Raw genomic sequence first — 22,200 nt, 5'->3', positions numbered from 1 at the left:
GTCTCCTCTGTTGATAGGTGGATTCTTATTCACTATACCACCAGGGAAGTCCTGCCTTAGCATTTTAACTAGCTTATCAAGGCTGACAATTATTGATCTCTGTTCACAGTATATGATTTCTTTATATAGTATTGGTAGATTATATTGTGTCTTTTAAATACTCCTTTTAAAATGTCAAAAGAAAAGTTGCTATAGATATTGAAAGTTGTTTATGTCATGGAAAAATTGTTTCACTTAATAGTCTAAAGAGAAATAAGTGACCTACCTATGATATCTTAAGAATTTAGTATTTGGCAACCACAGATCAATATGAGTCTAATTTCATCATCACATTCTTCCCCCCAAAAAGCAAGTATACAGTAATTTGTTTCAACTATTGATATTTCATTTATTCTAAGCAGTAAGATTTGACACAAAGTTAGCCTGATACTTGGCCCACCTAAGCCTAAGAAGGAAAATAGCTAAAACTCTCAGTAATATATCAATAGGTGGAGAATAGAAAAGAAATAATTCTGAGAATTGATATGAAAATGTCAATATGGTAAGAGCAAACTGGGTGCAGATGTGGAACATTTAGTGCACCTGATTCATAAAGCCACAACTTCTGTGTGTGACATGTTCTTGACATTGCCCCACCTGTTTTGTTTGGACATACTGGGTCTAATAAACTCAATATCTTCATTGTCTCCTATTTGCCATCTCCCCTCTAAGATATGATAGGGCTTCCCTGGTAGCTCAGCTGGTAAATAATCTGCCTGCAATGCAGAAGACCCTGGTTTGATTCCTGGGTTGGGAAGATCCCCAGGAGAAGGGATCAGCTACCCACTCCAGTATTCTTAGGCTTCTCTTGTGGCTCCGCTTGTAAAGAATCTGTCTGCAATGCAGGAGACCTGAGTTCAATCCCTGGGTTGGGAAGATCCCCCAGAGAAGGGAATGGCTACCCACCACAGAATTCTGGCCTGGAGAATTCCATAGGCTGTATCATCCATGGGTTCACAAAGACTTGGACATGACTGAATGAGTGACTTTCACTTTCTCTAAGATATGTACTCTTTTCAGCATGGAGCCTCACCATGCCTTGCACATAATCAGTGTTCAATTACTCATTATTTAAACATAATTTATCTCTTTAATGTATCCTCAAACAATAAATGCCATTATTTTAGCACAAGCAAAACCATTTCCAAAAAAAATTTTTGAACTAGTGAAAGTCACCCTAAGACTATGAAAGCTTATATATTTTCTGGATAGTCTTGTGTAAAGAGGAAAAAATGTATTCAAACCAAATTACCTATAATTTAATATTTCTGCTATTTTCTGTCCCAGCTTGCACCACCCAAATGATAGCTGCCTCCTAAATCATAGCTTAGGTCTGTGAGTTTCCTACTTAATTGTAAATTAGCTTTGTAATTAAGTTAGGGTGAGAGTAAATTCTGACCTTAGGCTTTTACTACCTGAAAGGGCTGCTTAGTTCTTTTAGATTAGTGCTCTCCAATAGAAATATAACATAAGCCTTATGTATATTTTTAATTTTCTAGTAGTTCCATTTTTTAAAACCAAAAAGTTACAGTTGAAATTAATTTAATATTGTTTCTACCCAATACATCCAAAATATTATGGTTTCAACATATGCAATATAAAATTATTAGTCAGTTGTTTTACATTCAAAATGCAGTGTGCACAGCTCAAATTGGATTAGCCACATTAAGAACACTCAGTCGTCCTGTATCAGTGGTGAATAGCTATCTTTTAGACAGTGAAGTACTGGACCATTCTACTGGATGACTTTGGGGGTGAACCAGGGTTGATCTCCTTGGATAGAGGTAACATTTAAAATTTTCAAAGTTTAAAAACAAACTTTGGGTTAGTTATTGCAAGACATCCCTTGTCAATATTAAGAGATTATGTCTTCTCACTGCCACACTCACATCCTTTTCAAATTTCACATTGATTACTTCCCCAGAATGAAAGAGGCAGGAAGCAGGAATATCCTTTCATGGATGTGGTTCCCTTCTTGACTGGTGTGGTTAGCACTAAATCCATTAGCATTAATATGCCTCATAAGAAGCTTTGGATAAATAGCTTTAAAACTCTGGATAATCAACAAAGAAATAGATTTTCTTGGGGGAGAGTGAAATTGTTAGAAGACAAGACAGGAAGGAGGCTGAGGTGCTGAGTCACAGCACACAAAATTGACCCTGAAAAAAATAGAGAGATGCAAGGATAATTGCAGTAATTTCCAGCCCTGTCTGCCTATTGGCCCCATTTTCTTTCTTCTACCTTCCCTGCCTCTCAGATCCATTCAGCATGTGAACAACTCTGGGAGGACTGATGGGCTGGGTCAGAGCCAGGCCTAGTAAATGTGTCCAAAGTCATGTACATCCGTGGTGGATTCATGTCAATGTATGGCAAAACCAATACAGAATTGTAAAGTAAAATAAAAAATAAATTAATTAAAAAAAAAAAAAACAAAGTCTAAGTTAGAGTCTTCCTTTTTTAAAAAACTAGAGTTTTATCTTGTGAAGGTGGTCCCCTATGTTGAAATCATCATGGATCCTTACAGCAGTACATCTCAACCTTCAGTGTGCAGAGGAGTCATCTGGAAACTCTTGTTAAGATGCAGATTCTGATTCTGGAAGTTTCGGGTTCAGCTGGAGATTCAGCCTCCCAGATGATGCCTGTTATATTGACCCTGAGCCCAAACTCTGAGTAGTAAAGTCCTGTATCAACGGCTCTTAAGCCTCTCTGCACCTTAAAATTACCTACAAAACTTTTTAAAAACAAGTACTCTTTCCCAGATCAAATAAATCAGAATGAGGGAGAGAGATATAGTGATTGAAGCAAGTTTGTTAAACCTCCCTACTGATTAAAATGTGTATCTATGTTATAGACCCACTAATCTATATCCTAATGCTAGGGAAATCAAATTGCCCTCATTTATCTACCCCATTCCACCAGCTGCCAAGTCTTCATAACAAGCTACTAAGTCCCTCTTCCCCCTCTTTGGTGCCTGGTCAACTCAACACCCAGGTTCTTACTCTCTATTACATCACTCCTCTCTCTCTACTCATTTTCAATTCAATTCGGCCACCTAAGTATTGATTAGTTGCCTGACACACACCATGGAGGAAATAAGAGAACCAAAAGCCCTACATGCTAGGAGAGTTGGATCTTATTGCAAGAACTTAGAAAATTATTGTAAAGTGCTGCAACTTTCCATACTCAAATCCTACTCAGAATAGTGTTGTTGATTTTAGTTTGTTAGGAAAGCTTTTTCAATCTGATGGTACTTGAGGTTAAAATGTACCTTTAAGTCTCGCTAGTGCATGCACAACCAAACTGACTTGGAAAGTTCAACAACTGCAGGGCTTTTAAGATCAAGTCTGGGAGCTTGAAGCTCCTAGAAAGCTCGGAACACTGTTAGTAGTAGGGGAAAGAAAAAGGGATTCTTAAAAGATGTCAACTACAAACTGGTGCTTGCCAACGGCATTTGCCATCTGCCTCTGTGAAGACTGGTCGTGTGCTGCTGCAGCTGTTGGTCCCTGACATGCCCTTAAGGCAGTTCAGGGTAGACAGTGAGATACTTTGTGCTCCAGGGAAACTAGTGGAATAGGTCCTTAGATAGTTAGATATTTTCAGGGATTGATTTCATGATTCCAATCCTTGTATCTCCTCATATCTAGAAAAGCATTAAATCGCTTCTTGGTGACATCAGCTCTTCTTCATGACTAGTATAAAACCTTTTGTATAATAAGCATTTGATTGCATTGAACTCCCCATTCACCAAAATCACATATGTCAACTTTTCCCCACTACCACTTTGAAGCAGTCTCTCAGACCTATCTGTGGTGATGTCTCCCTGGCTGCAGTCCTCATTTTGCCCCAAATTAAACTTAACTCACAACTCTCATGTTGTACATCTTTTTAGTCAACAGAGGATATGAAGAGGGATTTTAGAAAATGTAATCACAGTTCTGGATACTTCTGATGGCTTCAGGTGGGGACAATGATTGTCAAAGTGCATACACAAACATCGAAGATAACTGTACTCGGGGACCTCCAAGGTAAGTCTGGGAGGCTTGAAGGGACTTGAAAGAGTAGAAAGGTTTTGGAATAGGGCAAGAAAGCATATGGGTTATTTCTGGATGTGAAATCTGAATTCTGATCCGCAACTGGAATAATGTGGTCAGGGCTCAGGAGAGAGAGTGACATGGTTGGAACCAAAGAAGACTAGTGTAAGACCCAAGGAGCCAAACTGAAAAGATCTTTGAAAACTAGACTATATCAAAACCAGAGCTAATCACAAGTACATCATTTCAACTATTGAACATGAAAACATTTTCTTTACATTAATTGTATCTCTATTTAAAAGTACAGTAGTGACTGAATTACCTGAAAAATGTGGCCAGTGACAAAAGCAAATTTGAATATTTAAATTCATGTAAGGTAGAAATAACAGGAGGATGCTGGGGTGAAAGCATATTGAAAAGATGGAGAGGAGAAGTAAATGTTGATGTGAGTTATTGGAAACTTCTCCATGACTTAAACAACTAGTGACAATCCACAAAGGGAAAGGAAGGTTGACTTGGGGTAGAAACAAAGTTGAGTTCTGATTTGAATCTGCTAGCTTTGAAATGACTTCCAAGAGGAAGTAATCTGAAGATTCTGGAATAAATGAGATGGGATGGAAGATATCTGGGTGAAGATAAGGAATGCTCTGACCCAAATAACTCCAAGTGGGCAACGTGTTTTACAAACATAGGGACAATGGGAACTGTTCCAAAGCACGAGGCAGAATCCTTGAATCCTTTGTCTTTCTCCTTTATGAAGATAAACTGATAAATGAATTCAGTTCATTGACTCCTCTACCATTCTCAAAACTAAATCTAAAAGGACCCTATGCTAATTTCTTCTTGGTCTCTCTTAGATCCCGGTACTGGTACATCTGGTCAGTGTAGACTAGCAGCATTTACTCTACAAGACTTTGCAGTCATGCAAAGGGTGTCTGGTGGCCTCAGTTTTTTCAATTAAGTAAATTCAGCCTTGTAATTCCCATTTTTCAGCTCATGGTTCTACACTCCATTATCTTAAACTAAATGACCATGATCCAGCATGGCATTTTACTCTGGATAAATGTAGCCAGCAGGGTTTTTCAATGCCCACACTTGTATAATTATTAATATATTCATTCTCCCTTTCACTTGACAGATTTAAATGTTTTGGACTAACATTCATCAATTTCCCTTTTTCTTTTCTTTCCCTTGTGAATAGGAAGATTAATAACCAAGAAATATCTTGAGTAGAGAGAAGCAGTATTTGGTAGATCCCAACATATAATCAAATTGTTTCTCCTCCTCAATCTCTAGCTGAGTTATCTCTTTATTTTTCTTAGGGTCCACTGTAGCACTTATCCATTACTATTTCTAGGAATAATCTGGCTCAAAAGCAGAAATTGTTTGTTGGAGAAGGGAAATAAGATATTTCTTTCTAGACAATCTGGTTTTGTGGCCACATTAATATAGCTACATAGTAATAGTAGTGTTTAACAGGGTCAGATAATAGCTAAAATTTCAAATAATCCCAATTTTCAGTCACTATTGATTCTCACTGCTTTTGAAGCTATATCCAGCAGCACACTATGTTAAAAAAATCAATACATCCCGAGTATTTCAGTTTTTATGTTCTGTAGTAGAATTGTTTGCTCTTCAAATAAGATAAACATAATTTAGAAAAGAAAATTGTTAAACATTGAAAAATACAGAAAATTAATGTAAGTAAAACATCTTTAAGTCTATGATAACAGCTGATACTGAATTTTTGCCAATGACATAAAATGGCAGAAACTACACCAAGCACTGTGGTAGAAGCACACCATTAATCAAATTTGTCAATGGATCTTCGTGGCTGATAGCTAACAAGTAAGTACTGACCTAAATTTTACTGGAGAGCATTTTAAAAGCATTAAGCATATGCTGTTTACTTAGTAGATGCAATAAATATAAACATGCTTCACGTTCACAGTAAATCCAAAGTACAGACCTTAAATAATTCTAACATGTTAAATCAAATTGATTAATCACTAAAATACATTAGAAGAAACCATTTCAGCAAATTTTTTGTGAAAAAGCTCTTTTAGTCAAATTCAGTTCCTCCATTTCTATCCACTACATGTGTAATTCATGAACCTTTAAACAGTATGAGATTATAGATAGCTAAACTGACATTTGTACTTTCACTTAGCAGCCTGAATAATCGGCACACTCTAAGCTTTTTAAATGTTAAAGCAATCATTGCTTTGAATTCATCTTGTGATGTCATTGCCACTAACAACTGATATAATAAATCTGAAGTATACGAAAGCTTGGAAAGAATATTAGAAATATGTCTCATTTTAAATACATAACAATTAAATGATATACAATAAGAAGTGTGTTTTGATCCATCTATTAATGAAATGCCCTTTCAAAATATGATGTATCACTGCTATTTTTGTATATCTGACCTTGCAGAGATTTTCATTTAAATGTATTGTGTTTTCTGTTCAGTCAGAAAGAGTAATGTTATTTACTCTATGCGTGATAAGAATGTGTATACAAGTGTAAATGAATTTGTGTTAATGGATGTGTATACAAATGATAACTATATTTGCAACCCATAGAAGGAACACCAAAGACATACACAATGTTTGTATTATGTTAGGCCCAAAAATATAGATCTCATATTCACAAATTAAAAGGGATAATAGTCATTAACTATTCCATGCTGACTAGTTAACCATGGACTTTTTGCTCTTAAAAGTTGTGTGAGTGTGTATGCACATGCACTTAATTTAGAAGGTGAGCATATTCATGGATAGCACTCTTTGCACCAGTTACATGGGGCCACCCATGTAGTCAGTCAGGGTTCTTCAAGTGAATCCATTTGTCTCTGCTATGAAGATGGGCAATAACCAGCCATTTAGAAGAGAAATATAATAGTCCCATTTCCATTATCATCAGAGGTGTTTGGCAGACACAGCATGGTTTACTTACTTCTTCCCCACCCATATGGGCCCAAGTAGGGCATGTTTGCACAGTATTTACTCTACTGGTCCAAGTTCCCATTAATACATAAGACCACCAGACATCTTATCTATGTTTTTGTCTATCATAGTAACTAGGATATTGAGGGGGTCAGGAGTAACATTCTAAAGAAAAATTTAAAGATAGTCTTGTATGATGAGAAAATTAATCTCTGGCAAGTTTTATTATCTCACATTCCAAATATCATAAGCCAATTGGTAAAAAGCATATAAACAACTGAGCCAAGATAGCCACACAAGATTATAGAATTTTTTATAAGAAAAACTGAACAGCTTTTCAGAGTTAAGCCTGTAGAAATGTAGTCCTTTACTGTCTGAATTCTTACTCCAGAGATGATATTCAGATCTTATACCAACTCTGAATTGAAAAGATATTACTTGATAACCCAGTGATTTTCTCCACTTTCCCACCCCAATCATCACGCAGTTTGATTTTCCAAATTTTTTACATAAAATTTGAAAGAAAGTGGAATTGGAGCCTTTTTTATTGAAGTATAAATTGATTTACTCTATTAGTCTCAGGTGTACAACATAGTGATTCAATATTTTATAGATTATATTCCATTTAAAGTTATTACAAAATATTGTCTATATTCCCTGTACTGTACAATATATCTTTGTAGCTTATTTACTTTATACATAGTGCCCGTTAATCTCCTACTTCTTTCATGCCCCTTTCTGTTCCTTCTCCTCACTGGTAACCACTAGTTTGTTGTCTGTTATCTGTGAGTCTGTTTGTTTTGTTGTATGGAATTATTTGTTTTAGTTTTTAGACTCCACATGTAAGTGGTAACATGCAGTATTTGTCTTTCTCTGTCTGACTTATGTCACTAAGCATAACACCCTTCAGGTTCATTTGCGTTGTTACAAAGGGCAGAATTTCATTCTTTTTTGAGGCTGAGTAATTTTCCATTGTATATTTATAATACTTTCTTATACATTAACCTGTTGATGGACACTTAAGTTGCTTCTATATATCAGCTATTGCAAATAATGTTGCTATGAACATTGAGATGCATATATTTTTTTGAGTTAGTGTTTTCTTTTCCTTATATACCCAGGAGTATGTACCTGGAAGTATATACGTATATACCCAACAGTGTATATTTATATACCCAGATATATATCCAAGAGTAGAATTGCTGGTAGTTCTACTTTTAGTTTTTTGAATAACCACCACATTTTTTTTCATACGGCTCTACCGATTTGCATTTCCATTAAAAGTGTACTAAGGGCTTCCCAGGTGGCTCAGTGGTAAAGAATCCACTTGCCAATGCAGGAGACCCAGGAGGCGTGATTTTGGCCCCTGGTTCAGGAAAATTCCCCTGGAGTAAGAAATGGCAACCCACTCCAGTATTCTTACCTAGAAAATTCCATGGACAGAAGGGGCCGGAGGACTACAGTCCATGGGGTTGCAAAGAGTCAGATGTGGCTAAGTGACTGAACACACAGAATAATGTACCAGAGTTCCCAAATCCCCATATCTTCTCCAACACTTGTTATTTATGGTCTTAGTGGTTATAACTATTCTGACAGGTCTGAGGTGATATCTCACTGTGATTCTGATTTGCATTTCTCTGATAATTAGCAATTGTGATCATCTTTTCATGTCTCTGTTGGCATTCTGTAGATCTTCTTTGAAAACATGTTCAGTCAAATCATATGTCCATCTTTTAATCAGATTGTTTGGCTTCTTGACACTGAACTATATAAACTGTTTATGTCTTTTGAATGTTATTCCCCTTATTGGTCACTTTACTTAGAAATGATTTCTCCCATTCTGTAGGTTTTCTTTTTGTTGTGTTGATTGGAGGGTTTCCTTAGCTGTGCAAAAGCTTTTAAGTTTAATTAGGTCCCATCTGTTTATTTTTTCTTTTGCTTCCTTTGCCTTATGAAGCAGATACAAAAAATATTGCTGTGATGTATGTCAAAAAGTGTTCTACCTATGTTTCTTTGTAAAAGTTCTGTGGTTTCCAGTCTTACATTTTGATCTTTTATTTTTGTGTATGGGCTTCCCTGGTGGCTCAGATGGTAAAGAATGTGTCTGTGATGCAGGAGACCTGGGTTCGATCCCTGGGTTGGGAAAATCTCAGAGGAGGGCATGGCAGCCCACTGCAGTATTTTTGCCTGGAGAATCCCCAAGGACAGAGGAGCCTGGCAGGCTATAGTCCATGGGGTCACAAAGAGTTGGACACAACTGAGAGACTAAGCACAGCACATTTTTGTGTATGGTGTGAGAAAATGTTCTAATTTCATTCTTTTGCATGTAGCTGTCCAGTTCTCCCTGCACCACTTATGGAAGAGACTGTCTTTTCCCCATTGTGTATTCTTACTTCCTTTGTCATAGATTAATTGACCATAAATTCATGGGTTTATTTCTGGGCTTTTTATTTTATTTCATTGATCTAAAAGTCTGTTTTTGTGCCACTATCATACTGTTTTGATTACTGCAGCTTTGTAGTATAATCTGAAGTCAAGGAGTATGATATCTCCAGCTTTATTCTTTTTGTCAAGATTGCATGGCTATTTGGGCTTGGAAACTTTTCTTAAGGAACTGAGAAGGTAAATGTCCATCAAACTAAAACTCATCTTAGAATGCTGATTACTTAAAAATCAAACTTAAGCTAATGAGGAAGTATCTTTCAAAATCTGACAATTTTCTGTTTTGGACAGAATTTTATTGATTCTAATTCACTAGAATCCTGTTCAAATTTTTTAGTCCTTCCCTCTGAAATCATGTTCAAATCCACCTATGTCAGTTTCGGTCCTACCATTCTCATTCCCACCACTGTCCCACATAGCCACCCACACGTGCACAGATGCTTCACACTTACCTGACTTAATTCCCTCATTATTCTTGGTCATTCTCCCAGAGCCTCTCCCATTCCAACTCTACTTACCACAGTTCTACTTCATTCAAACTCCAGTTTGATTTATTCACCTCTGCCTGCCCTCTTGCCTTCAGGAACCATACTGCATCAGTTTGTTCTTGCTATTCATAGATCTGTCAGTCCATCTTAGCTTATTATTATATCAGGGTTACGATAAATCAGTGTTTGTTGCTGTTGATGATAATGATGATGATAATCAAAGAAACATAGGAATATAGGTTGACTGGAGGAATTTTTCCTCTCAGTATGAATGGTTAAGATGCCCATGAAAACACAAGAAAACCTACTGACTATCTGATTCCATTTAAGTGAATCAAAAAGTTCACATAAAAACCTGGGAAATACTATACTTTCTTATATAACACAGGAAGTTTGGGAAAATTAAAATCAAGTTAAGAATATACTCAATTTACTGAAAGGGAAAATAAAGTAGCTCATACTTAAAATGACCTACCAGTTAGAACTTATGATTATATCTCTTTTCTATATATATCTTTTAATGTATCCATTGTTCACTGCTTTATATTTTTAAAATTTCATCTTTCATTTATGAGTTAACATTTATTAAACAATAGCTATATGATCGAGTCTGTGCTGTCAATTCTATATTTACTGTCTCATTTGTTCTTCAAAATAATTTAATAGAGATAAATAGAATTGTAATCAAACTCTGGTAAATATGCTCTGGCACAGAGAATTAAGACTTCCCTCATGGCTCAGTTGGTAAGAATCTGCCTGCAATGCAGGAAACTACCTGCAGTGCAGGAGACTTGGGTTCAATCCCTGGATTGGGAGGATCCCCTGGAGAAGGAAATGGCAACCCACTCCAGTACTCTTGCCTGGAAAATCCCATGGACAGAGGAGCCTGGCAGGCTATAGCCCATGGGGTCACAAGAGTTGGATATGACTTAGTGACTAAACCTCCACCACCACAGAGAAGTAAATAGTTGTCCAGGATCACACAGCTGGATTAGATTAAAAGATTTATAGATGTATTTTGAACCAAAGGGCATTCTTTTAATGGCAATTCTAACCTCCAGAGGAAGAGTAACAAGAGACTTTAAAATCATCACATTTTTGAAGGATGTCTCTTACCACTTCTGTGCCAGTGACAAGTTCTTTAACCACTCTGAGTCTTAATTTCTTCATCTATAAGATGAGAGGTGGTGATATGTAAAGATCATTATAGTTTCTCAACCATACAAAATCTTTGTGCTTAGTCACTCAGTCACGTTCAACTCTTTGCAACCTTGTGGACTGTAGCCCACCAGGCTCCTCTGTCCACAGGACTCTCAGGTAAGAATACTGGAGAGGGTTGCCATTCCCTTCTCCAGTGGATCTTCCTCATCCAGGGATCAAATTTGGGTCTCCTGCATTGCAGGTGGATTCTTTATCATCTGAGCCACTATGAAGGTGATGATATGTAAAGTTTATTATAGTTCCTCAACCATAGAAAACCTTTAGATGCCTGATAAATTCATTTTTTATTCTCCTGCTATTGAAAAACCTGAAATCAATTCTCAAAGACCTACATTTTTACTATGTCATTGCTTTTCACTGAACCTCAATTCTCACTTGTTGGGTTGATACTTAAACAAGCAGAATAATTTCAGGAGATATAAGTTTTGGTCAGATCAATCAGCATACTGATATGTCAGTAAGGCAAGAGAATATTGACCAAGAAAACATGCAACCAAGATATTGACTATCCTGACTAGTTGCAATTAGAATGAGTCTATGAAACATTCTCAGCACAGGCATAGGCAAGTATCTCCCTTAAGTATTTTCAGTCTCATGAAAGTATGAATGTATATGGGAAAGAATATTTCTTTGTTTATACCATGACTTATTCCATGAAGATTTAAGAAAAATTTCAACAGACTGTATGTAATAAAATTAGAATAAAATAGAGATATGAAAGCAATATTAAAGCTTATATAAGCTGAGGCAAAAATTCCAGACCATGTACTTAGAAGACAAAAAATCAAAATATAAGAGCCAATGTAAACACAATAATAGAGTTTTAGAGTTAGCTCTGATCGCTATTGGCATTAAAGAATCAGTGTATATAGAGAACAAGATGCTGGAGGAGTAGGTGGATGTGGAGTACATCTCTCCACAGATACATCAGGAATACACCTTCAGACACAGAAGTGCATGCAGAACTCCAGCTGAGAGCAGACGGGAGTACCTGACCAGAGGGAAAGAATATATAGACCCACACAAAACGTGGTAGGATGAAGGAATTAGGGGGAAGAACAAGAGTGTTAGTAGGCCTGGACCTGCCCTCAGTGGGTAGGGGGACTGAGGCAGGGGTCCGATCCCCACATCAGGGCAATTATCTGAGTCAGAGGAGAAACATTTAAGACTGAGAGTGAAACAGCAGATCTGTGGCAGCCTAAATGGAATGAGGATCAGACAGTCCTTGCTGCAGCCATACATACCCTCGACAAGGACTCAGGTCCCCTGGAAGGCACAGCGGCTGGGAGCTGGAGTTTAGGGATTGTGGAGGAATCCCAGGGCAAGGGCTGCTGTTGACTGCGGAGAGACAGATCGAGGGGATGTGCGGGAGGAGATTGTGGTGGGAAATGTCTGTAGAGGAAAGCCAGGCAGTCATGGAATCAAGGTGATACTGCAGAGTCACAAGACTGGGGTGGAGCCATCACCATAGCCTCTCTCTCCCCACAGGCCAGCAACAGTAATTGAACAGTAGAGAGGCTGGCCCCTCAAACACGTGACACCCTGAACTACAGAGTAGGACCCCACCCAGGGTGCCCCTTTAAGTGCCTGATGCACTGATCTACAGAGTAGAATCCCAACCAGGGGGACAACCTCTATGAGCCTGACGCACCACACAACAGAGAAGGACACCAGGCAAGGGAGCCTTCTAAGTGTCTGAATGGGTGGAGCTATGAAGAGACTGGCCAAAGAGGCCTTCTGATGGCCAGCTACAAGAGGTTCGAAAAAAGACTCTGATAGGACCATAACTTCTGTGGCAGAGGCAGTCCATGTCCCTGAACACTTTGTGCTGCCAGGGTACCCACAAGCCAAGCAGCTGCACCATCTTCACACTCAACTCTCACTGGGGCAGAGCTGTCACATGCAAAAAAAAATCTTGTGTCTATGCATGCAGGGTCACTTCGGTTGTGTCCAACTCTTTGTGATCCTGTAGACTGTGGCCTGCCAGGCTTCTCTGTCAGAGAGGGGTTCTTTAGGCAAGAATACTGGAGTGTATTGGCCAATACTGATGCCATACCCTTCTAGAGCACTGTGTTTCCTGCTGCCCTAGCCGCCAACTCCCTTGAGTACCTGGTGCTGCCCGAACCCCTGTGACCCATGAACCTGAACCACCCCCACACCTGGCCCTCACAGGGGCAAACCCAAGTCCTCCAGGGAAGCCTCAAGAGCAAACCCCATGACCCACAGGCAGAGGTGAAAATAAAACCACAATTGAAACCCAGGGGCAGTGTGGGTAAGGAAGAAGACCTAAAACCTTCCCAGCAGCTGAACAAGCTGCAGATTAAATCCACACAATCAACAAGGCAGACTCTGTGTCTATGGAATATATAAAAGGACATTGAAAGCTCCCACAAAAGAAAACACACTAGTTCTGATGGCAGTGAACTTTGGAGGCAAGGGCACACAGGAGTAGGACCAGATTAGAATCTAAGCTGACCCACAGCAGGTCCAGAGATCAGCACAGTGATGGAAGACATCCTACAGAGGTGAGGGGGACTATGACTCCCAGCAAGGGAAAGGACCCTGACAGCAGTGACACAAGAAAAACATTTATTATTCTTATGTTTTGACTTGTTATGTAGATTCTTTAGGTTTTTTTTTCTTTTTTTTTCTTCCCACCTCCCTCTGTTGTAATTGTCAATTTTATTGGCACTATGAAATCTAATTAAGCTTTTGAGCTTTATATTTTTTCTCAGTCACATTTTGTATTGTTGTCATAAACCTCTGCCTCTATGTTGGGCTTTCGTAGTTCTGTGGAGTTTTCCTTTTTTTTCTCTCTCTCTTTTTTTTTAATTTTAATTTTTTAAACATATTATATTTTTTCTACATTTATTGCTTTGTTTGCTTTTCCTACTGTCCTTTTCCCCTTGCAGTTAACCTTTAATGTATATAAATCTCCTTTATCTACCTCTATGTAATGTTGCATATCTATTCTTCCTTTCCTTTCCTCTCAACATATTTCTTAGTTTTATTTTCATTGCTTTATTCCCCAATTGGCTCCTTGCTTTAGTTTTGTTTTCCAGTTTGTAACTTCCCTGGTGGCTCAGATGGTAAAGCATCTGCCTACAATGTGGGAGACCCAGGTTTGATCCCTGGGTTTCGAAGATCCTCTGGAGAAAGAAATGGCAACCCACTCCAATACTCTTGCCTGGAAAATCCCATGGATGGAGGATCATAGTAGGCTACAGTCCATGGGGTCGCAGAGTTGGACACAACTGAGTGACTTCACTTCACTTTGTGCTTTAGTTAGTTTTGTTCTTAACTGGTAGATACAATTGTTGGTTTCCTTTGTTTGCAGGTCAATCTATTGCACTTTATTTTTGTTGGGCTGTTTTGATTTTGCTTATGTGTGTATATGTATATGTGTATATTCAGTCACACTTTTATTGTTGTTATAAACCTCTGCCTCTCTGTTGGGCTTTGGCAGTTCTGTGGAATTTTCCTTTTTTTTTTTCTTTCTTCTTCCTTTTTCTCTTTTCTCTTTTTTAAAATTTTCAATATTTTACACCCATTATATTTTTCTACATTTATTCCTTTGTTTGCCTTTCCTACTGTTCTTTTCCCCTTGCAGTTAATCTTTAATGTATATAAATCTTCTTCATCTAACACTATTTAACTTGGCATATCTATTCTTTCCTTCTTTCCTTTCCTCTCAACATATTTGTTAGTTTTGTTTCCATTGCTTTACTCCCCACTCAGCACCTTGCTTTAGTTTTGTTTTCTGGTTTGTGCTTTAGTTAGTTTTGTTCTTAACTGGTAAATATAATTTTTGATTTCCCTTGTTTGCCAGGTCATTCTACTGTACTTTATTTTAGCTGGACTGTTTTGACTTTCCTTATTGGTGTATAAGTATATGTGTATATTCCATAATTTTAATTGTTATTTGCCTGATTTTATAACTGCACTTTGTCCTGGGTTCATCTTTGGTTTCTCATTTGCATTAAAGTGAGAGCATGGGAAAATATATTCCATGCAAATGGGAAGCAAAAGAAAGCTGGAGTAACAATCCTCGTATCACACAAAATAGACCTTAAAATAAAGAAGATTACAAAAGATAAGAAAGGACAATGTAAAATGCTCAAGGGATCTATCCAAGAGGAAGACATGACAATTGTAAATATCTATGCACCCAACATAGGAGCATCTCAATACATAACACAAACACTAACAGACATAAAAGGAGAAATTGACAGTAACACAATAATAGTAGGAGACTTTAACACCCCACTCACACCAATGGACAAATCATCAAAACAGAAAATTAATAAGGAAAAACAAGTCTTAAATGATACATTAGATGAGGTGGATCTCATTGGTATCTTAAGGACATTCCATCCAAATGCAGAAGAATGCATCTTCTGCTCAAGTGCACGTGGAACATTCTCCAGGATAGACCACATCTTGGGTCACAAATCAAACCTCAGTAAATGTAAGAAAACTGAAATCATATCAAGCATCATCTCTGACCACAATGCTGTGAGATTAGGTATCAGTTATAAGGGGAAAAAAAGAAGCTGTAAGAAACACATGGAGATTAAACAATATGTTTCTAAATAACCAACAGTTTACTGAAGAAATCAGAAGGGAAATAAAAAAAATTCTAGAAACAAATGACAATGAAAACATGACAACCCATACCTATGGGATGCAACAAAAGCAGTTCTAAGAGGAAAGTTTATAGCAATACAATCCTACCTCAAGAAACAAGAAAAACATCAAATATACAAACTAACTTTACACCTAAAATAACTGGAAAAAGAAGAACAGAAAAACCCCAAAATTAGTAGAAGGAAAGAAATCCTAAAGATCTGAACAGAAATAAATGAAAAAGAAATGAAAGAAACAATAGTAAAGATTAATAAAACTAAAAACTGATTCTTTGAGAAGATAAACAAAATTGATCAATCTTTGACCAGACTCATCAAGAAAAAAAGAGAAAAAAAATCAAATCAACAAAATTAGAAATGAAGAAGAAGAGGTTACAACAGACAATGCAGAAATACAAAGGATTATAAGAGACTATTATGAACAACAAAATGGTAATAAAATGTGTAACCTGGAAGAAATGGACAGATCCTTAGAAAAGTTCAACCTTCCAACACTGAACCAGGAATAAACAGAAATTATGAACAACCCAATTACAAGCACTGAAATTGAAGCTGTGATCAAAAATCTCACAAGAAAATAAAAAACCCAGGACCAGATGGCTTCACAGGGGAATTCTATCAAACATTCAGAGAAGAGCTAATGCCTATCCTTCTTTAAACCCTTTCAAAAAATTGCAGAGGAAGGAACACTTACAAACTCATTCTACAAGGCCACCATCACCCTGATACCAAAATCAGACAAAGACAACACACGAAAAGAAAACTACAAGTCAATATCACTGATGAACATAGACACAAAAATCCTCAACAAAATTTTAGCAAACAGAATTCAGCAACACATCAAAAGACTCTTACACCATGATCAAGTTGGGTTTATTCTAGGAATGCAAGGATTCTTCAATATATGCAAATCAATCAATGTGATACACCATATTAACAACCTGAAAAATAAAAACCACATGATTATCTCAATAGATGCAGAGCCTGTGACAAAATTCAGCACCCATTTATATTAAAACTCTTCAAAAAATGGGCCTAGAAGGAACCTACCTCAACATAGTAAAGGCTGCATATGATAAGCCTACAGCAAACATTATTCTTAATGGTGAAAAAGTGAAAGCATTCCCCCAAAGATCAGGAACAAAATAAGGGTGTCCACTTTCACTACTATTATTCAATGTAGTTTTGGAAGTCCTAGCTACAGCAATCAGAGAAGAAAAAGAAATAAAAGGAATCCAGAACAGAAAAGAAGTAAATCTCTCACTGTTTGCAGATGACATGATACTGTACATAGAAAACTCTAAAGATAGTATCAGAAAGTTACTGAGCTAACCAGTGAATTTAGCAAAATTGCAGGATACAAAATCAATATACAGAAATCACTTGCATTTCTATATACTAACAGTGAAAATCAGAAAGAGAAATTAAGGAATCAATCCCATTCACCACTGCAACAAAAAGAATTAAATGTCTAGGAATAAACTTGCCTAAGGAACAAAAGAATTGTACACAGAAAATTATAAGACACTAATGAAAGAAATCAAAATGACATAAACAGATGGAGAGATATTCCATGTTCCTGGGTAGGAAGAGTCAATATAGTGAAAATGACTATACTACCAAATGCAACCTACAGCTTCAATGTAATCCCTATCAAATTACCAATGACATTTTTCACCCAACTAGAACAAAAAATTTCACAGTTCATATGGAAACACAAAAGACCCCGAATAGTCAAAGCAGTCTTGAGAAAGAAGAATGGAGCTGGAGGAATCAACTTTCCTGACTTCAGATTATACTACAAAGCTACAATCATCAAGACAATATGGCACTGGTACAGAAACAGAAATATAGATCAATGGAACAAGATAGAAAGCCCAGAAATAAACCCATGCACCTATGGGTATCTTATTTTTGACAAAGGAGGCAGGAATATACAATGGGGCAAATACAGGCTCTTCAATAAATAGAGCTGGGAAATCCAGACAACTACATGTAAAAGAATGAAATGAGAACACTTCCTAACCCCATACACAAAGATAAACTTAAAATGGATTAAGACCTAAATATAAGACCAGAAACTATAAAACTCTTAGAGGAAAACATAGGCAGAATACTGGATGACATAAGTCAAATCAAGATCCTCTATGACCCACCTCCTAGAGTAACCAAAATAAAAACAAATGTAAACAAGTGGCACCTGATAAAACTTTAAAACTTTTGCACAGCAAAGGAAACTATAAGCAAGGTGAAAAGACAGCCCTCAGGATGGGAGACAATAATAGCAAATGAAACAACTGACAAGTGATTAATTTCCAAAATATACAAGCAGCTCATACAACTCAATACCAGAAAACAGACAACCCAATCAAAAAGTGGGGAAAAGACATAAACCGACATTTCTCCAAAGAAGACATACAGATGGCTAAAAAACACATGTAAAGTTGTTCAACATCGTTCATTATTAGAGAAATGCAAATCAAAACCACAATGAGGTATATCACCTCACACTGGTCAGAATGGCCATCATCAAAAAGTCTAGAAACAATAAAGGCTGGAGAGGATGTGGAGAAAAAGGAATGCTCTTGCACTGTTGGTGGGAATGTAAATTGATACAGCCACTATGGAAGACAATATGGAGATTCCTTAAAAAACTAGGAATAAAATCACCATATGCCCCAGCAATTCCACTCCTAGGCATATACCCTGAGGAAACCAAAATGGAAAAAAACAAATTGTTCATTGCAGCACTATTTACAATCGCTAGAACATTGGATAAAGAAGTCGTGGTACACATATACACAATGGAATATTACTCAGCCATATTATACAGAATGAACCTATTATACAGAGTGAAGTAAGTCAGAAAGAGATAAATATCATATTCTAACACATATATATGAAATCTAGAAAAATGGTACTGAAGAATTTACTTACAGGGCAGCAGTGGAGAAACAGACATAGAGAATAGACTTATGGACATGGGGAGAGGGAAGAGAGGGTGAAATGTATGGAAAGAGTAACATGGAAACTTATATTACCATGTGCAAAATAGATAGCCAAAGGGAATTTGCTGTATGGCCCAGGAAACTCAAACAGGAGCTCTGTATCAATCTAGAGGAGTGGGATGTGGCGGGAGATGGGAGGGAGGTTGAAAAGGGAGGGGATATATGTATACCTATGGCTGATTCATGTTGAGGTTTGACAGAAAACAACAAAATTCTGTAAAGCAATTATCCTCAATAAATAAATAAATTTTAAAAAATAAATTAATTTAAAAAAAGAATCAGTATATAATGCACACTATCTTTAAAGAAGAGGAAGAAGAAAAATCATAAAGTATTAGGGAAGCTTCTCAACTTGTTATTGTTGTTGTTCAGTTGCTCAGTTCTGTCCGACTCATTGTGACCCCATGGACTGCAGCATACCAGGTTTCCCTATCCTTCACCATCTCCTGGAGAAAAATGAAAAATTTTCAGTATTGACTGATATAGAGAACAATGTCTTTAATAAGATTTCTATAGCTTCTTGGGCGAATGACTGATCTCGTGTGAGTTTTGTACTTTTGAAAGTTAGTATATTTATTTTACCTGAACATGAGTTTATCTGTATGAGTGTCATCTGTGGGTTTATATGTAATATGGAAACCATTGTTGTTGCTGTTCATCAGTTGCCCAGTAGTGTCTGATCTCAAGTGGTGATCTCAAGGACTGCAGCACACCAGGCCTCCCTGTCCCTCACCATTTCCCGGAGTTGGCACAAATTTATGTCCTTTACATTGGTGACATCATCCAGCCATCATATCCTCTGACTCCCTCTTCTCCTTCTGCCCTCAACCTTTCCCAGCATCAGGGACTTCTCCAACAAGTGATCTGTTTGTATCAGATGACCAAAATACCGGAGCTTCAGCTTTCACTATGGAAAACAGTGGTTTAATATCATAGTCTTTATACTATAACCTCTGAACCAAATCTTTGTGTTTGGTTCATATTTTGTCCCTATTAACAATTGAAATGCTTTATAATTCCATCAAAAGCAATGATTATTTGACAACCTATACTGCATTAAAGTATTCCAAAACTTATTAATCTTAATAACCAGCTTGTACCTATTTAATTTGATTATATTTAGATTACTTGAAAGATTTTTCACAGTAAGAAATCAGGAACATGAATGTGCTACTAAACAAGAATGAAAGTTAAAAGTTGATTAAAAGTGACAACACTTTCAACTAGAATCAAAATTATTCATTGATGATCCTCTTTCTCCAGAAAAGTCCCAAGCAGTTCTTATAGGCTTCCCTAGCAGTAAAACAGAGGTCAAATGCAAATTGTAGTTAGTTTAAACACTTACAGGCATTATTATATATTTGATTTATATAATTCACTGACTCAAACCTGAACTTTGATTCTACTTTACTTATTTGTTCAATCAACAAATATGTATTGAGTACATGCTACGTGCCAGGATGGATATACAACCATAAATAGAGCATAATGCTTTTTATATAGTCTCATGGGAAGGCAGATGAGTAAACAGAAAGTTGCAAGAGAGTGCAATTGTGCCTCTATTGATAAGAGAGACATAGGAGGGTTTCTGACCCAGCTTCAGGTGTCAAGGAAGGCTTCCTGTCATTTAATTAGAACCCCACGAATAAATATGATTTATCCAGATGAAAATGCAGGAAACAATGTTCTCCACAAAGGAAGTCATATAGACAAATATGCAAATAATACTGGGATCACTTCAAATGCATTAAAGCATCAAATGATGGCAGGAGAATGTGATGAGACAAGGAAGGAGTACAAAACAAAGGCCAGATCAGCAGTGGATTTACATGCCATAATAAGTAATTTTGATTTTTATCAATAATGAGTAATATCATCAAAGTGATTGAAGGATTTTTTTCCCTAGGAATTTTAAGAAGATTCTCATTTTGAGTCGAATTGCTACGACTTGTTTATGAAACACCAGTTACAAAGAGATTGAGGCAGACGCTAGTAATTTCCTACCTAAAAGTTTTTCTCCTCCTTTTGTTTTAATGTAAACAAACCAAACTAAAACAGCTTCCAAGACTCTCTTGCAGCTAGAAATAGTGATGGGATGCAATTTTGTGTGTGGCTAAACTACACTGTTGCCAGTTTGTCAGCTCTATCTTAGACCTGAAATCCAATCCTCTTGCCTTTCTACATAACTGAGCCCTATTCTACACAAAAGGAATTCTCCCAAGCCAGATAAGTTCCATATCAATCTTAACTCTTGCCTACATCTGATATGAAAACTGGAGGGATACCTTCTTCTGACACAAATGGTTAATAATGATCTGCAAAGAATAATGGGCATGGCATCCCCAAGGGGAGGAGAAAACCCTGGTTCCCATCAGTTTGGATGTGCTTATTCCTTAGTAGTAGTCAGATTCTCTCTCTAGTTTCAGCCCCTTTAAATCTCCCTGTAACCCACCCTCTTAACGGAGTAGGCAGCCCTCTTAAATCTCTTGTCAGTTCCTTAAATCCCCATGTAGCCTTTGTAGCCTTAAGGAGTGCAGCTTCAAATGCTTCTGGATGGTCATCCCCTCCCCGCCTCATCACCCTATAAATAAGTTACCCACAATAAACTTAACATTTGACTTAATGGTTCCTTCTCAGGAACCTTCTCAGCTCAGAAGATATTATTCAATATTTCCACTTTCCAACATGTTAACTAATCAGATGTATACAAAGTTCCCTTGGAGAGAGCTTCACTTGCTAATTAAAATAGCAAAGTTTCTAAAGTGGGGGGGGGGGGGTTGCTTTTCCTCTTTCTCCTTTTCTTCTTCTTTTCTTAGATGTAGGTGATTCTGAACATACTGGAACCATTTTGATTTTATGCCAGTAAAAAACACAATTAAAGATTACAGAAAGATAAAAGTTGAGGATATAATTTTTTGTAGACTATCAATATTTTAAGAATGAATGGAGAAACTTCAGCCTACTATGCACATGGTGAAGGAGCTGTCACAAAGGTAAGAGGTAGACAGTGAAAGCACAGTGCTACTGAGGTCAAAGGAAGAGAATCTTCAGGGAAAAGGTAGCGGTGAATAGCATGAAAATCAACAAGACGCCAAGAAGTCATGAATAGGGACACACAGGTGTACAAAAAAAAGAGGGGAAGGGAGAAGTTTCTCCTCTCAATTTTTTCACCAGTGATCTAAACTTCTCCATGAGCTCTCATCCTGCTGAGAAAAGGGGAAACTTATACTTTCCAATTAATAATATCACCAACTCTTCTAGTTCAAGTAGTAATAGTAGTAGTGTTAGTCGCTCAGTCTTGTCCGACTCTGCAATCCCACAGACTGTAGCCTGCCAGGCTCCTCTGTCCATGGGATTCTCCAGGCAAGAATACT

The sequence above is a fragment of the Oryx dammah genome, unplaced genomic scaffold (assembly GCF_014754425.2).
Source record: "Oryx dammah isolate SB20612 unplaced genomic scaffold, SCBI_Odam_1.1 HiC_scaffold_20, whole genome shotgun sequence".
NCBI classification, from domain to species: Eukaryota; Metazoa; Chordata; class Mammalia; order Artiodactyla; family Bovidae; genus Oryx; species Oryx dammah.
The sequence above is the reverse complement of the archived record's forward strand: the minus strand, read 5'-3'. Positions refer to the sequence as shown.